The sequence below is a fragment of the Monopterus albus genome, unplaced genomic scaffold (genome assembly GCF_001952655.1).
Source record: "Monopterus albus unplaced genomic scaffold, M_albus_1.0 scaffold17.1, whole genome shotgun sequence".
Classification (NCBI taxonomy): domain Eukaryota; kingdom Metazoa; phylum Chordata; class Actinopteri; order Synbranchiformes; family Synbranchidae; genus Monopterus; species Monopterus albus.
The window spans coordinates 2,777,696-2,794,121 of record NW_018127897.1 but is presented as its reverse complement, the minus strand read 5'-3'; the positions used below and the strand labels follow the sequence as shown (position 1 = coordinate 2,794,121).

General features: G+C 38.5%; 1 long non-coding RNA gene across 1 annotated transcript; it reads right to left on the bottom strand.

Moving 5' to 3' along the window:
• Positions 1 to 2,865: 2,865 nt before the first annotated feature.
• On the bottom strand, positions 2,866 to 14,383 carry LOC109955815 (uncharacterized). Its single transcript, XR_002274341.1, has 3 exons — positions 14,333 to 14,383; positions 4,004 to 4,135; positions 2,866 to 2,987 (listed from the first exon to the last, which is right to left on the bottom strand). It is a non-coding gene; the product is annotated as an uncharacterized LOC109955815 (long non-coding RNA).
• Between the last annotated feature and the right edge of the window lie 2,043 nt (positions 14,384 to 16,426).

The following is a 16,426-nucleotide window of genomic DNA, read 5'->3' as shown; positions in this document are numbered from 1 at the left end:
GTCCGGGATGATGGTGTTGAACACTGAGCTGAAGTCCACAAAGAGGGCCTGTGCATAGGTCCCTGGGGAGTTGAGGTGTTCCAGGATGTAATGCAGTGCCATGTTCACTGCATCGTCCACTGACCTGTTTGCCCAGTAGGCAAACTGCAGGGGGTCCAGCTGGGAGTCTACGATGTCCTTCAGGTGGGCCGACACCAGTCTTTCAAGGATTTCATAACTATAGATGTCAGGGCGACAGGTCTGTAGTCGTTCAGTCTACTGATGGAGGTTTTCTTGGGGACTGGGATGATAGTGTAAACAGGAGGGGACTTCACACAGCTCCAATGACCTGTTGAAGATGAGTGTGAAGATGGGGGCCAGCTGACCAGCATGCACTTTCAGGCAGGAGGGGGTCACACCTGGCCACTTGGTGCATGAAAATCCAATATTCACTCTAATTTTAGCTCTGTTTTTTTATGGTAACACTAATGTCAACAGTGGGCATGACCTAAAATAGTAAGATTGCAGGCTGTAAAACAAAACAGTATTCTGAAAGATGCTAAAACACTGTAGCTCTGAGTGAAAGGGCTGAGTCAGGAGATAAATCTCATGGGTTTGGCACTAAAAGTAACCTCTTTCGGATTACATGTTGTCATTCGTCAGTATGGAAATTTTAATTTGTTCATTATTTTGTTTTGTTTCACTGAATACAATATTTCACTCCCGGTGGCGAGGCACACCGGCTCCCAATCCGTGGAGCATTACTTAAGGAGAGCGTTGGTGTGTTCTCGTCGCCAGATGATTTCTCGATGTCCAGCAAGTACTCAGTAAGCTTCCAATCTGACTAACCTGTGTTTCTTTTTTTGCCTTGGTGATCCCAGTTAATATTGGCTGATTGAGGCTTTGTTGAAGCTTCGACACAGTATTCACAAAAATGGTTCATTACTCGAGGCTTCAATGACACAGTGCTCTAGTGGTCAATAAAATGAAGTGCAATCAAGATGTGTCATTGGTTTATGGATTGTTTGGGATTTGATTCGCCATGCATATTCCTGTTCAACTACACTACATGGTTGTATGGTTTCAAGCTGACACAGTAAAATATGAAATAAACATGAACTCATGTTGAAAACCATGTGTCTCATTTGGTATGTCTGATTGTAACCATACAGTGGGGCAAATAAGTATTTGATACACTGTTGATTTTTCAAGTTTTCCCACTTACAGAGATTGGACAGTTCTGTAATTTTCATCGTAGGTACACCTCAACTGTGAGAGACAGAATCTACAAAAAAATTCCAGTAAATCACATTGTTAGATTTTTAAATAATTAATTTCCGTTTTATTGCATGACATAAGTATTTGATCACCTTCCAACCAGCAAGAATTCTGGCTCTCACAGACCTGTTAGTTTGTCTTTAAGAAGCCCTCCTATCCTCCACTCATTGCCTGTGCTATACTGAAATTGTTATAAAATTGTCCAACTTTCACTCTAGTCAGATTTTGCCTGCATGTTTTGAGACATTTGATTTGTACTACACTGTAAATTGCTTATTGTTAACTTAGGAACAGACATTTTAAAAAATTTCAACATTTATTTGAACACTGTATACATAATCTAACAAAACAAGACAAAGGACAGGAAGTCAGGAAAAATGACAATTAACTACATGACATGTAGCACGTGTGGTCTATTCAGACATGTTAAGTAATAAGGATAATCACTTTTCAACTCACAACGATGGCTCTAACCATTGGGGGCAACTTGGGGGTTGAGTGTCTTGCCCAAGGACACTGACATGTGGACTGCAGGCACCATGATCCCAACCACCAACCCTCCTGTTGGGAGATGACTGCTCTACCCACTGAACCACAGTTGCCCCCAAGTACCTGCCATATTTACAAAAATGTAATCAAAAGATATAATAGATAAGCTAATCTAATACAGTCATGAGTTTACATATCAGCTTCATGTTCTACAATTTTCAAACACTGATCTGAAAACTCGACAAACAGAGGCTCCTGCATCGCAGCCTTCATTGCATCCTCTTTGCTGTCTGCACTGTCAATGGAGCGTAATAACTGTCTCAGATGGGGGTTGCAAAGAAGATCCCTGAGCTCTTTGGACTGACCTGTAGAGGAAAAAAAGCAAATATGAATTAACCACATCTGACTTTTTGAAGTGTTACTATACCAGTGTTAGATGAAGGAACATCTGACATGTGAGGCTGCTGTCAATAGCATTAAGAAAATCTGAAGGATTAAGAATAAACCATAGGTTATGTTGAATACCTAACAGTTGGAGCCTTTGCAGAGGCACTTTGTCAGTTATGTTGTCTTCATTCAGAAGATCCTCAACAGGCCAAGGCTCTGCAAAATCAGTAAAGCAAAAGTGCTTTTTACACAGTGCTCCAGAAAATTGTGAAGGTTGGTGATAAGCTGTTTGACAACGATTATAATAGATCAGGGGTGGGCAATTAACTTCTAAAAAGGGGCCACATGAGAAACCTGAACTGTGCTGGACAGCCGAACCAACGATAACTCCTATTGTAAAAAGCAGTAAATGATATGTGCTGATTAGCTGCTACTGGTAATTAGAAGAATAAGCATATTCTGTAAACATTTATATAAATATATGAAACTGTGGTGTAGGTCAAACAGGAAAATACTCCTATAGAAGTAATAAACATAAAAAAAAAACAACAACATTACATCACAGTTCCATTTTATTTTCAACTTCACATAACACTGAAAAGGTGTTTTGCAGTATGGTAAAGATATGCATTTTCAGTTCATTTTACTTGTTCAGTGAGAGAAATCCAGTCTGGCTTTGGCTTGAACAAGTGCATTGAAATCTGGATTTGTTGAACTTCATCACTGAGAATGTCTGTTCACATATGTAGGTAGATGCAAAGATTTCCTGCGATGTCCTCAACCCTCCTCGTTACAGTGCGTCGGGAGAGGGGTACGTTCTCATATGCGTCCCTTTTTCTCCAGGCATATTAGTGCTGCAGAGTCCAACAAACACTAAATTAAAAACTCACCGTCAGAAAAATGCTTACTTTTTCTGGTGATTTTGTGGGATATGACACAAATAGTCTTGAAAGCTGCATCTCTGGGTATGGAAAGTTTTGTAAAAAGTCTTTGTTGGTTATGCAGTTTCACTAGCAAAGCATCCGACTCTCTTGCGCACTCTTCATCCGACAAGTTCTTGTATTTCTCCTCATGTTTGGTCACGTAGTGGCGATTCAAATTGTAATCCTTACAGCAACCTGTGTACCACAAACTAAACACACCGCTTTACCTTTGACTTCTGTAAACAAATACTTTCCAGTCCATGTCTTGTTGAAAACGCTGCATTCGGCATCAACTTTTCTTTTTTTGGCTGAGTTGACATTTTGAGGGTTAGCTGGCCAATATCACCTGTCTCTCACCCAGTAGGTCAGGGATCTTAAGTTCACCTGTGAACGTTTTTCATTCATGTTCCGATTTGATGGACCTCACGCGGGCCGGACAGGGACGCCCAAAGGGCCAGATGTGGCCTGCGGGCCGTAAAATGCCCAGGTCTGAGTTAAAGCAATGGTAATAGTCCTCTGAGCTACACTGAACCACCCATCCATATCCTCCTAACATACACTGCAACAGTAAGTAATAACACAGTGCCCCTATTTTTATAATGAGTATGTAGCAATGCATTAGAGGCAGCAGTTTTTGTCCTTTGCACGGAATTTTAAATTGTATAGAAAATGTATGTAGGGGGTGTAGTGCTTGGCTTTACTGCAGTATTTATATTTTTAAATGTCCTTTCCAAACCTATAATTAAAGTGAAGTTTAAAGGTTCAAAAATAACTCCTGAATGAACAGATGCTTGAGTTTTAACAGCAGCTGAGTGCTGGCAGTCTTATAACATGCACACATGTTGTAATTGAGAGGAAGTTCTGCTTGTCAAGTGACAACATACATCTGTCATAACAAACTGCTGCTGCAACTGGCAGGATTTATTGATAAGGGTTGTAGAACTTACCTGCAACCTGGAAATAATTTGAACTTTGTCACGGAGCCCCAAGCTGTACTGTGCTATCAGGCATGCTAGCCATTCTTCATCACACCGTATCTGAACTCTTCTGTCATGGCTGTGCTCAGGCTTCCGCTGCAGCTGGACAAAAGGTGGTGGACAAAACAGATGGAGAGGAAACATGAATGTTTAAGGTTTCTGTTTACAAAGCAACTATGTTTTTAGTGAAAAGAGGGATTTTACATACAAAATAGTGTTTATCATTGTGTATAATCATCATACACAATGCCTGTTGGTATAAAATACTTGAATATTACTTACAATAGTTATTTCTATTAAATCATTAATACTACAATCTTAATACATTGTGATATACTATATGTGTTCATTCATTCAGTGTATTACTTTAAACACATGCTTGTAAGCACAGTAAACATTGTAACAGCATAAACTTTTGGTTTTTTTTGTGTTTCCTGAAGAAATTTGTGCCATGAAGTGTTGGTCACAGACACACACACACATCACTTTATGATGCAACTAGAACTAAACACAGAGAGCTGAACATGATCATTCAGGTCTCCTGGGAATGTACTGATGTGCCAAAAAGGTTCAAGTTCACAAGTAACAAAACCCAAGGACGCAAGCCACCTGCTGCTGCTTAAACAAAACAACAGCCAAACACTGCAGGTCACATAACTGCTACTCAAGAGTAACTGTTGACCAGCCAATGCAACATTAGCATTGATCTAGACAAAGCCAGTCCCTGACCCCACGCCATCAATAATAGCAAGTCATAATCACAGGGTTTCATATTAATGAGTAGCTGGTCTTTCGTCTTTTCAGGAGCAACCAGCTGTGATGTCAGAGTAAGTCACATCAAATAAAGACTGATTTGTATATTTTCTGCTTGGTTATTTTAATGTTGAAGCAGAAAATATAAATGTAAAAAATGGCAACTTAACTGTACTAATTGATCTAGAATGCAAATACATCCTTTACAAGGGACATACATATGGTAACAAATATTGAGTTATTACAATCTTTTAGAATAAACAACTTCAAATAAAACATTCTACTGATATGTTTATAATGTATGTAAGTCAAGGCTGCAGCCAAACAACTGGGCACCAGTTGTTAGAATATATTGAAATTCACTGCAGCAGCCAGAGTAGGATATTGTTGCCCAAACCCCATATTTGATGTGCTCTCTGCTGCTGTCATAACAGAGCTTTACATAATGTGTGCTATTTCTGACTGCGGCGATGGGAAACATGATCCTAAATATCAATGCCCCATTCACTGTGCAATCCTCAGCTGTTCAGAACCCAGCTTGATGACAGTGCACAGACCTAGAATCAGAAGTCCAAAATCACCCAGGGGCAGGAAAAATAATCCAACATGACAGCTGGTATGCGGGAATGAGTAGGTGTGATCTTATGTACAGTATATGTCTCCTCACACCAAAAATAGCCCATAATTCCCAAGACTGGAACAACTCTTCACACAAAACAAATCATGGACAGTAAGCAAGTGGCTGATACATTATTTTACACATATAGAAAAATCATCACACAAAAATAAAGTGCTAAAAGAGATAGATAAAAGTGGGGCAAGTGGAACAGAAACAACTTGACTTTAGTTAAGACTTTTCTTTAGACTTTTAGTTTAGGCTGCTTTAGTTTTAGAGCTTACAACCAAGCCTGATGTCATTTTGTCATGATGTCATCATGTCTCATGTATTGCTGCATCTGTTGCTGCTTAAAGTGCCTTAGATTTTGTGTTACTTATCTACTTTATATTTCATTTGTGTTTTGTGGCATTCATGTGGAGAGCAAAGTAAGAATTTCATTGTACAGGGAAACACGTTTCCTAACTGTGCATATGACAAATAAACACTTGGAACTTTGAACTCATTTCACTTTGAACACAAAGCCATAGTGATTTATTCTATCACATTTCATGTTGGGGTTTCAGTCATGGATGATCAACCTATCCATCCATTATCTGTACTGCTTATCCTAAAGAGGGCCATGAGGGGCTGGAGCCAATCCCAGCTGACAATGGGGCGAGAGGTGGGGTACACCCTAGACAAGATAGTCTGATCAACATTAAACATTGTAGTCTCTTGCTTCATCTTACAACTATAAATCGTCTCAGATTGTGCTGGTTGGTTTAACATTTTATTTTTGGGCCCAGTTCCAATGTAGCCTTTGCCCCTACCACGTAGCTTTATCCCTAAGGGTAGGGCAAAGTGAAAGGGCTACACAGCCCTTCAAATAAAGATGTATTTCAGAGGCAAATTCAAAACCGAATTATCCAAGTCATCTAACCCAAGTTATCTGCAGTCGCTACTACACACCTCAAACAAATACACTAACATTCCCTAGCATTAGAAACTTTCCTATTCTTGCATTTTTCAAATTTGTTGTTAAAAATTGCAAACCAATACTCAGAGCCTACACAAGAGAAATCACCACAGGTGAAGATGGCACTGTGTGATTCAAAATTTCTAACAACTCATTACATTTGTTTGTTTAACCATCGTCAATAACTACCAATGATGCATTTTTGATTGTCCTATGTCATAGTGAAAGAGTTCAGCTACTACTTCTTGTAACTCTGTTTTGAGGGTTAACTCAAAAACAAGGGATCAATTTAAAATGAGGGGCAGGGGTACAAAATAAGAAATGGGCTTGGGCCTTAGTGTCCAAAAATAAGTTTAATTAAGTCACTGTTCAGGATTCGAATCAGCAAGACTCTAAAACTTAATTTACTTTTTGCTGCCATTTGGTATGCTAACGTGCTTGTTAGCATCAAGGATTCACCATTAGATGGCTGGATTCAGGGCAGCTTTGTTTGCTAAATCACAGTCTATCTTGCTGTACAAACTGATGAAACACAAGCTGGTACACTGTTGTGTGTATCAGAGCTCATATATTTGTGTCTGGAACAGTGTCAGTTTTACATACAAGTGAATGAGAAAAGGAAGTTGCACCTGCCCCTTTGTTCTCTCCCCTGAGGGGGATCTTTGTGTTTGTCCCAAATCACTATGGAGTACAGTGACAAATTTCACTCTGTTAACCACACACACACACACAGACAGTGACTGAGGTGTTTATTCCACTTCCTATTTACTGTTATGCTTACATGTATGTTAAATGAGTGGAATTAAACAGCAGGTTGAGAACTATTTTAACAGAACAGTTCCCATTCATCCCTTTCTCTTTTTGCACCTTTTTAATACAACAACATGGTTGTGCACTCACAGATGCACATACACACACAAATACAAAAGAAATAAATTAGGCACTTGGCCAAGTCCATTACCTTTTTTTAACAAAGCCATCTACTGATTTAAAGGGGAAAAATGCTGAAAAAGAAATCAATTAAAGTGAATTAGATACAGTATAACGGACAAAGCAGACATGTCGTTAAAATGCAAGCAGCATCTCAAAACCTCCCCTGAAAGAAAAAAAAAACACTCCCTCCCATCTCTTCAGCTGCTTTGGCCCTGTCCTGAGAGATTGGAGCTGCAGAATAAAGACGGCATCTGTACTCTTCCAGGTCAGCCATGCCCTGTTTGGGAAGGTTGGAATTTGAGATCCAAGGATAAACATCATCTCCCCAGAGAGGACAGTTACTCATGTTTGAATACTGCAGAGAGAAAATGAATCTCTCTACAAGCAAAACAACCATGAAGAGCACTTTTTCACTGAAACACAGGCTCTTTTGGGAGAGTTCATTCTTAACCTGCGGCTTTAGGTTTTGCAGTAACTATGCTTGGCTCATCTTCAGCTGGTTGTTTATCACATATAAAAAAACACACTATTGTGGAAAAAATTTAGAGAAATGACATTGCAAATAAAAACTGAAAATTCACAAATTCTTGAGGAAAACTACATCTTGCTTTTTCTAACAGAACCGAAACTAAACTTGAAATAGCAAAATCTTCTGCTAACATCTAAAACACAAACTAGATGTACTGGATGAAGCATTTTCTAACCCTGCACATTTTCTATTCATTTTGATTACCCATCTCTTTTTCCTGGGGAGAGAATAATGTCTCCATGGGCAGAAGCAAGAGTAAACAGCTGTGGCTTTGTGTTATGAGTGGTTACAGGTAATCAACAATGCATCCACTTACCCAAGACTCTTCACATAGGGAATTGTTTTCAGCTGCATTCAATGATTGAAAGCATTAGTGATGAATGGCAAATTGCTTAGATGGTTCACAGACTTTCACTGTGATCAGGAAAAAAAAATTGTATTTACTTATTGCTCACATTTGAGTAATGCTGTTTTGAAATTGTAAGGACACAGGAGGATGTTGTTTATGTTATTTGTAGGACCACTATCTTTAAGGCTTATATAGTCATAGGCAGTACAAACTGAATGAGAAATACACTTTACCGAGCTCCGTGTGTGTTTGTTGTACCTGGAGAATAGAGAAACAGTTTTAGGCTCTTGATAAGAGACAAGAATAGTCTTGTGGCTTCCCAGATACAGAGACAGGAAACATGTAGATCAGGAGGTAAAATGTGGTAGAGTTACAAAGAGTCCACCTTTATTTCCCAGATTCTTTCACTATAGAGTGATCTCAGTCTTTATCTTTCCTTCCTCTGACACACCTGTTTTCAAAGCAAATGTTATCAGACCAGAGGCTATCCAACCAAATCAAACAGACAAAGCTTAGCTGTTGTGACTTGGTAACATTCCTTGTTCAAAATAGCTGCTTTCTTTTCAACTAAACCACATACTGAAGGGCTCACATTAACTGCCTCGCTGTGGCTTCAGGGCATCACATCTAAACTTCATCTCCATAAAAATAAGTGGTTGTGCACTTTTCTGGGAGAAAAAATTATGCTCAGGGAAAATAATCTTGTGTTTTATATATCATCAAATGTTGTTTTTTTCTGTGGAAAATACTTGTGTTTTTACTGCTAATGAACAATTTGGCATGGAGACAATGCTTTATTGTTGCTGTTAGCCCACTAAGATTTTGCACAGCGATATAGCTGTGACTCTGCGGTGAACCAGGTCAACCAGAAGTGCAGCTCAAAAATGAGACTTTGTGAGTGTTAATTAGGCTTTTTTGCTCCTCAGACCCCTGGACACGTTTTTATACCTTCAAAAATACTGATTGTCAATGAAATACTACAAAATAATAAACAAAGTTGCCTCTAGCAGTATTGCTGTTCTTCAGCTCTTGTAGATGGTGCAGTGTGAAAAACATGAATAAAGTAATTACTTGCAAACATATGTCTTATAAGTAAGCATTCTAAAACTTGTGAAACTCCCTCTCAGCATTCAGCTGGTTATTTAGAAAACAGAAGAAAGGATGTTTTTACCTTGTGAAGATTTTCTCTGATTTGCTTGTTTGGTTAATGCAGCTTTAGCATGGGGTTATGTTGTGCTTTTATGTGGGGTAACAGTTGTGTCCTGCTTTTTGGAAATGTCATAGCATGACCTTCATTCTCCATGGACATTCAAATTCAAAGGCCCTTGTTTTTTTTTAAAATACATTTTAGATTAGTTTACTGCAGTTATTTAAGTCCTGTACACTTACTTGCACTGACACATACAAAGTAAAAAATAAATAAATAAATGTCTCCAAGGTATGGTGCTCAGTCATGTAAATGACCTCATCTTGTTTGGCTTGACTAATTTATAGTGCATGTTATCTGCTGCACTACTCCAGGGCAGGTGTATGAGATGGCCTAGAAAAATCTATATTTTTAAAAAAAAAATGTCTTCCCATGTAAAAGTTTGAAACTAGTTACTGTCTATTAGAGGCTGAAAGGTACAGGCATGTGCCAAAAGAACTAATTTGATTGTAGGCAAACCAATTATAAACTAATTACACAGCTTACCTTGTCTAGATTAGAGAGCAGTGGATTTGCAGTGGGTGAACTAAACATGCTCAGTGTTTAATAACACCGCCTCTTGCCCATTGACAACTGGAATTGGCTGCAGGTCCCATGCGACCTTTGTTAGGATAAGTGGTATAAATAATGGATGGATGGATGTACAAAATAATTTTTTTAACTATTATATTTGTGCTTGTATTTGGATATAGCTCCACCCCTATTCCACATTGCATTTAGACATTTGATTCATTGTTAATGCAAAAATATTGGTTTTAGCAGCTTTAATCTTTGTAATTTTGGGGGAAGGGACAGGACAAAAAAGAAAAAACCTTATAGGGATATATTGCCTTGCATGTTGTTGCATAGGCATTCTGGTTATGGAGGAAACCACTTCAGAATGGAAGGTTGGTTCAGATCTAATTTAAAAAAAGTGATGGAATAAAAATAAAATGCAAATAATGGCACACAAACACAACAGCTGGCATCTACATTCAGCTTCTGTAATTTGACAGTTTTTATTTTATTTTAAATTCCCTTCTTTCTTAGGTATTGTGTAGGTCTGAGCAGTCAGCAGTGGACAGCCTGCAGCACTGTGTCCCAGAGCTGGCTCCAGTTGTGTTATGCTGGATTACAATCAGAAATGACAGCCTGGATGAGTATGAGGCAGATGGTTCTTAACGTGCCATCAGTTAAGGTCGTGCATGGAAAACCCGTCATCCCTTTGTTTGCCCGCTGCTCAATGCTTGCAGAGATCACATCATTAAAATCCCAATCTTCACAGACGTCATTAGTCAACTATACTGTCAAACCAGTTGTGGGTCTTTTTTCTTTTGATGGCGTGTTTTGTGGTGCACTGGTTAACAGACCCTATCCTTGCATCAAGGTCAAATGGTTAGCACTCGTGCTTATTCTTATACACCATTGGTAAAACTAATAATCTATTCTGTGCATCTATCTATATACCTATGTGTTTGCTTTAATTTTTAAGATCTTCTCAGATCCCTGGAATACTGTTTCAAAGGGAGACACATAATGACAAATACTGAGGCCATAATGTTTGGTCTGTGAAAAAGTAAAAATTACAGTTTGTCTTTTAAAGCAGACAGACAAAACAGAGAAAAAAAAACCTGTTTATCCCATTGAACTGAGCCACTGGTTCGCATGCAGCTGCCTAAATGCTATCAAAAATACCCCCAGAGTGCAGCTGCAGCCTTAAGCTTAGATTGTTCCTCATCAGGATAAGAATAAATGTGCTACATCTGTTCACTCTAAACATGCTGAGAAACACATGCCAATTCAACACTATCGTTTAAAGGGAACCGTTTTCACTGCTTCTTAGCACAGTGAAAACATGTTATTGCTGACATTTACTTTTTTTAAAACTTTTCATCTAGAGCAACAAAAAAAAATCTCAGGTGGACAGTATGTACATCTTGGGGACATGCTTTGGCATTATGGTGGTGAATTTATTGCAGACAATGGGAATCTACAAAATACATTCAGTTCAAATAAAACAGACACTTTTGGTCCTTCTTCTCTAGATGGTTGTCAGATGGTAACAATGTACCCTCTCCTCTGGTTTTCCTCTCTAAATCTCATAAAAGGTGCATGGAAATGGGCGATATAGTGTCTGGCAGTATCATAAAAATGTGCATTGTGTGGTAAATTACTAACCACTGAAATTTTTTTTATAGAGTTTAACTACTACTTCATATAGACATGTTTGAGGACTGTACTATATAAGTACTCACTTTGTTACAAACTCCTCAGGTTTCAAAACAACAATATAGTAAGCTGTAATTTAAAATACAACCTATGTGCAAACTGAAATAAGAACATATATTTACATAATTCTTCTTAATCCAATGTTATTATCGATAAGTGTTTACATGACTCTTTCAGATTTTAAAATAGTACATTAGGGGGAATACCAAGTTACGGTAGGACACACACAGTCACAGATTCCACTAGTTGAGTAGGCGACAGTGTGGTGGGTAGAGCAGTTGTCTCCTCCACCAGAAGATTGACGGATCAAATCTCGGTGCCTGCAGTCCACGTGTCCTTGGGCAAGGCACTGAACCCCCCCCGTTGCCCCCGATGGTTTGAGCCATCGGTTGAGGTTGGTGCCGCAGATGGCTGCCTTGGTTCTGTACCGGAAACAAATTCCTTGTGTGTAACATACAGTATTTGGCCAGTAAAGGTGACTATTATCCTTATCCTAGTTGAACTATTGAATATGTCCATGATTAATTAACATAGTGGCAAGAGTGTTTTTCTGCACAAGTGACCTGCAAACTGAGGCAATAGGCTACTTTAAAAATACCATCAACATTAGTCATGATCATGGATGAAGTGTCACCACTTCCCTCCACTATGCAAAAATGAAGCCACTATATGAATACAGCCACTCCCATCCTGGCATTTTGCAACTATATTCTGTGCAGCAGTGACCCAGAAGTATCATACTGCCAATCAAAACTGTCCAGTCATTCAAAATCAACCCCTTTTTTAATATCATCTAATAACTTATTACAAAAAAATTTTAGCAGAAAGATGACCACTTATACACACATCAGCATAATAATATTTACCAAAAATGACAGAAATGACCTCTGGAAAAAATTATTTGCACTTTGACTTCTTAATTTAGCTCGTATCTGCTAACATAAAGCGAGCAGGTTTCATGACTTGTACTGCGACCAGCCACCAGGACACAATTGATTCACTGGCTTCATTTCTCAAAGCTGTAATGTTGTCCATATGTCTACGCAATCAGTGGTCATAATTTCTTACCAACTTTTGCTAGCTATTTGAAAGCAAATCAAATTAATTTTACATATCTTTAAATCAATGCTCAGACAGTTCATATGCAGTAATCTTGTGTGCCATAAGATGTGCCATAAGCTAAATTCATGAACACCTAGGGCAACTATTTTTCTGCATTGCTTCATTTGCAGTCATTATGCAGTTGTCTTCGGGGACCTCTACTTTTTTGCACATTGGTTTGTTCTGTATTTTCCTGCTGTGAACGAATGTGCTTACTCTAAGGTGGGATGGTAGGCACAGTTGAGGCCATGTGTATGCTGATTGGGTATAATAGTGCAATTTTAGTGCTCATTTTGACCCAGAATAGCGATAACGATAACACCTGCTCAGACCATTTTTTAATCACTGTTGCAGGTGTAGTTGTAATTTTCCTGACAAGCACATAGGCTGGGATGCAGTTACCATGTGTATTTTAATGGCCACACCAACTTAAAATAAACCCTTAAATACACAACTGATCTCTCAGAATTCACTCTGAATAATTTACTGTGGAATTATCTGTATCATGAAATACGAGTGATAACTTACATTATAAAGATTGCTTTCAAATAAGATAAATAAACTAGTCCTCAGTATATGAAAGATGCAAATATGGTCAAACAGTTCATATGCATCCAGAGGCACCATCTGTGCTTACACGATGCATCCAGAGGTGATCTGCAGCCAGTGTTTGGGAATTGTAGATCTGACACCAGATACATGCAATTATACAACAGTAGGTACACACAGTAACATAACATGTATCTTGTTATGAGTCAAGACACATATCAAATGCCATATAGACACCACGATTAGTCCAACCTCATTGTGCACTGCTGTCACTCTTAAGATCCAATTTATTCAAATGAACAAGTTTCACACAGACATACTGTATCTTTGGTACTGCAAGGATATATGTTGTGTCTGTTTTTGCATTTTATGGCTGTTTGAGCAGTTTTGTAAGCAGCTGTGGGTGGAGATAAAGTGAGCAATGCATCTATTGGCTGTTCACTTTCGTGGACTGCAGTCAGTTTCACCATAAACATAGTGACAACAATATAATTTTATTGTATTGTTTTAAAAACAATGTATTTAAGGTTGTATGCAAATAACCCTGAGACCCCCATGCATTTCACACACTGGATGCACCTGTGAGTATGTTATGCTACTGTATTGAATTGCCGCTGGTCACAGTGCCAGAGACGTTGTTTTGTCCACACACAAAAGTGTGTTGCAAAAAAATTACTATGCCATAACAAACACTAACAAACCCTAGCAAATATTTTGAATGCTGTTCAAGCTGAACATTTCAAATAATCCACCAAACATTTCAACTAATCATAGCAAGTATGAACACTATCAAACCTTTTAAATGTGTCCTAGCCACCAGACAATTCAGATAACTTGCCATTGAAACTAACCCAGCCATACGTCTTCCTTTTATTGTGCATCAGAATCCACCCTGTGTTGCTAATCACTACAAACCAGTCAAACTTCTAATATATCCTCATGTTAGCTTGTTCATGCTAACACCAGGAAGTAGGCCTCAAGCCTTCCACATGTATCAAACATTTTGTTTAGTCCACCCTCCTATGCTAGCTGACTTCAACTTAGCAGGCATAATCCACACATAAATTGCAGTCTACAATTTGTTGAATCCACTTACCTATGTGTAGCCTATTCACACACCTTTTTTCTGCTCTAGAGCCACCCATGGGACCTTGTTGCATTGTCAGCTAGGTTTTTGACTCCACCCATTTATACCTAAACCCACCTAACAGAGAGACAACTGGCTTGGCTACAAATCCTGTACAATCAGCCTCAACGGGGCAGACTAACTTTCCAGTCACGCTCCTCTGCCTTCATGGCTAATTCTGTATATTTCAGTTTTTTCCTCTCATAAGCTGTTTTTACAGTTTCCCCCCAGGGAACTGTAAGCTTCACAAAATACACTATACAGTGCATTTCTGACCACAACACACAGTCTGGTCTTAGGTTAGTGCTGACTATCTCCTCAGGAGCTATGGTCATAGTTCCATAGCTGATTTCCTAAACCTACTTTCATTTGCCAATCTCTCCCTACCTTTAGCTGGCCTGCATCCTGCCTGTTCAAATGGCTTGCTTCCAGCCTTTTCACCCTTATGAACAATAAAATCCTCTCTTGTTTCTTCTTCTCCTCTACTGAGTTTACCTCTAATCACCTACTTTCAATAGGTGCTGCTGAACATTGATCATGTCTCCAGGTGTATTGTCTTTGAGCCAGGCTTGTTTTACACCCTGAGAAGATGTGCCGTAGTGAAGCTACACCTGAACACTCAGGTCCTCAGCTATCCATCTATTCAGATTTTAGGGAGAAGGAAGCACATCATAAGCTATATCTAAAATGAATCTAATCCTTCCTGTCTTCATGTCCCAAGTATTTTATTATTATAAAAAAGAAATCACAAGTTTTGCCAGTATGATATTAAATATCCCAATAAAATGTTCAACAGTATGTTTTAAAAACCTCCTCTGTCTCCTAGAAATGATATTTTATAAGCCTACAACTAATTTGCAATAGCAAAAATCTTTTGAAGAAAGTATAATGGTGAGTGAATAACATTTCATAGTAATGTAATGATCATATATTGCTAATTTATGTATTTAGATTGCAAATATATTTATGCTGGGTGTTGTCTACCAATATATCCAATCTTGCAGTGCACTGTCTGTGTTGCTGACTGCAGTTGTTGAGGTACGTATAGCACTAGGGAAAGACCATGGTCAGATTTAATACAGAAAAGTTCAAAGTGACTTCAGATGTCTTTATTTATATTTAACCAAAACCACCATCTTTCCCTCATCTCAACCAAAGTGTTTATGCTGTATGAACCTAACCACGAATGGGACTGTGAAATGCAAACCACAGGCTCTGGTGTGACAGTCATGTGCTTTGTACACCCTCCTAACCACGAGTAAAGGTTGTGCTTCATTCATTAAAAAGCCTCTGAACCTAATCCAGAAAATATACTTGCAAAAACATCACAGGTTAAATATAACATCAAATTATAATGCAATTAATGTTTCTTATGATTAATTAAAATCAAAATGTTTATTTTATTTCAGATTGTATGATTCTAGTCTGACTTTGTAAAATAATATATCGTACTGTACACACTTTTACTACTGTAAGTGTGGTACGACTCAGCTGGAATACAAAAGATTGGAACAAATTGTCTTTTCAGGCCACTGGTGTCAAACAATGACAGACCATGTGCCCTCTTTCCAAATCTTGTATAAATGGCTTTGGGCTGGAAAAGATGTTGTCTGGCAGCATCTTAAACAAGCCACATGGCAGTATCATGAATGGAACAGAGCAGACATTTCTCTAATTGGCATGCTGTTGTATAAGAAATAATTGGCTCATTTTAGTCAGTTGAGTGATGACTGGAAAATGTACCCTTAAAGGGTATCCATTCTGTACTTTGGGGACTAATCTGGGAAGCATTCATATTTATTGTCTGTGCTCAGATAGACATGGATTTCCTTGTCTCACGTGCCAAGGGTATGAAAGGAAGGAGTGATTAATGATGCAAGTTTCTCTTTTAAGTGTCATTATGGGATGTCATTCACCACTGCTATAACCTCAAGCACCACAAAGCTGTATTCAGTCCAGGCTGCCTCTGTAGACAAAAGTCAACCACTTTCTTCTTAGTAGTGAAAGAAACAATCTGGAAACAACATGACTGTGTTTATTAAGTAAATCAGAGCAAAGAAGCTG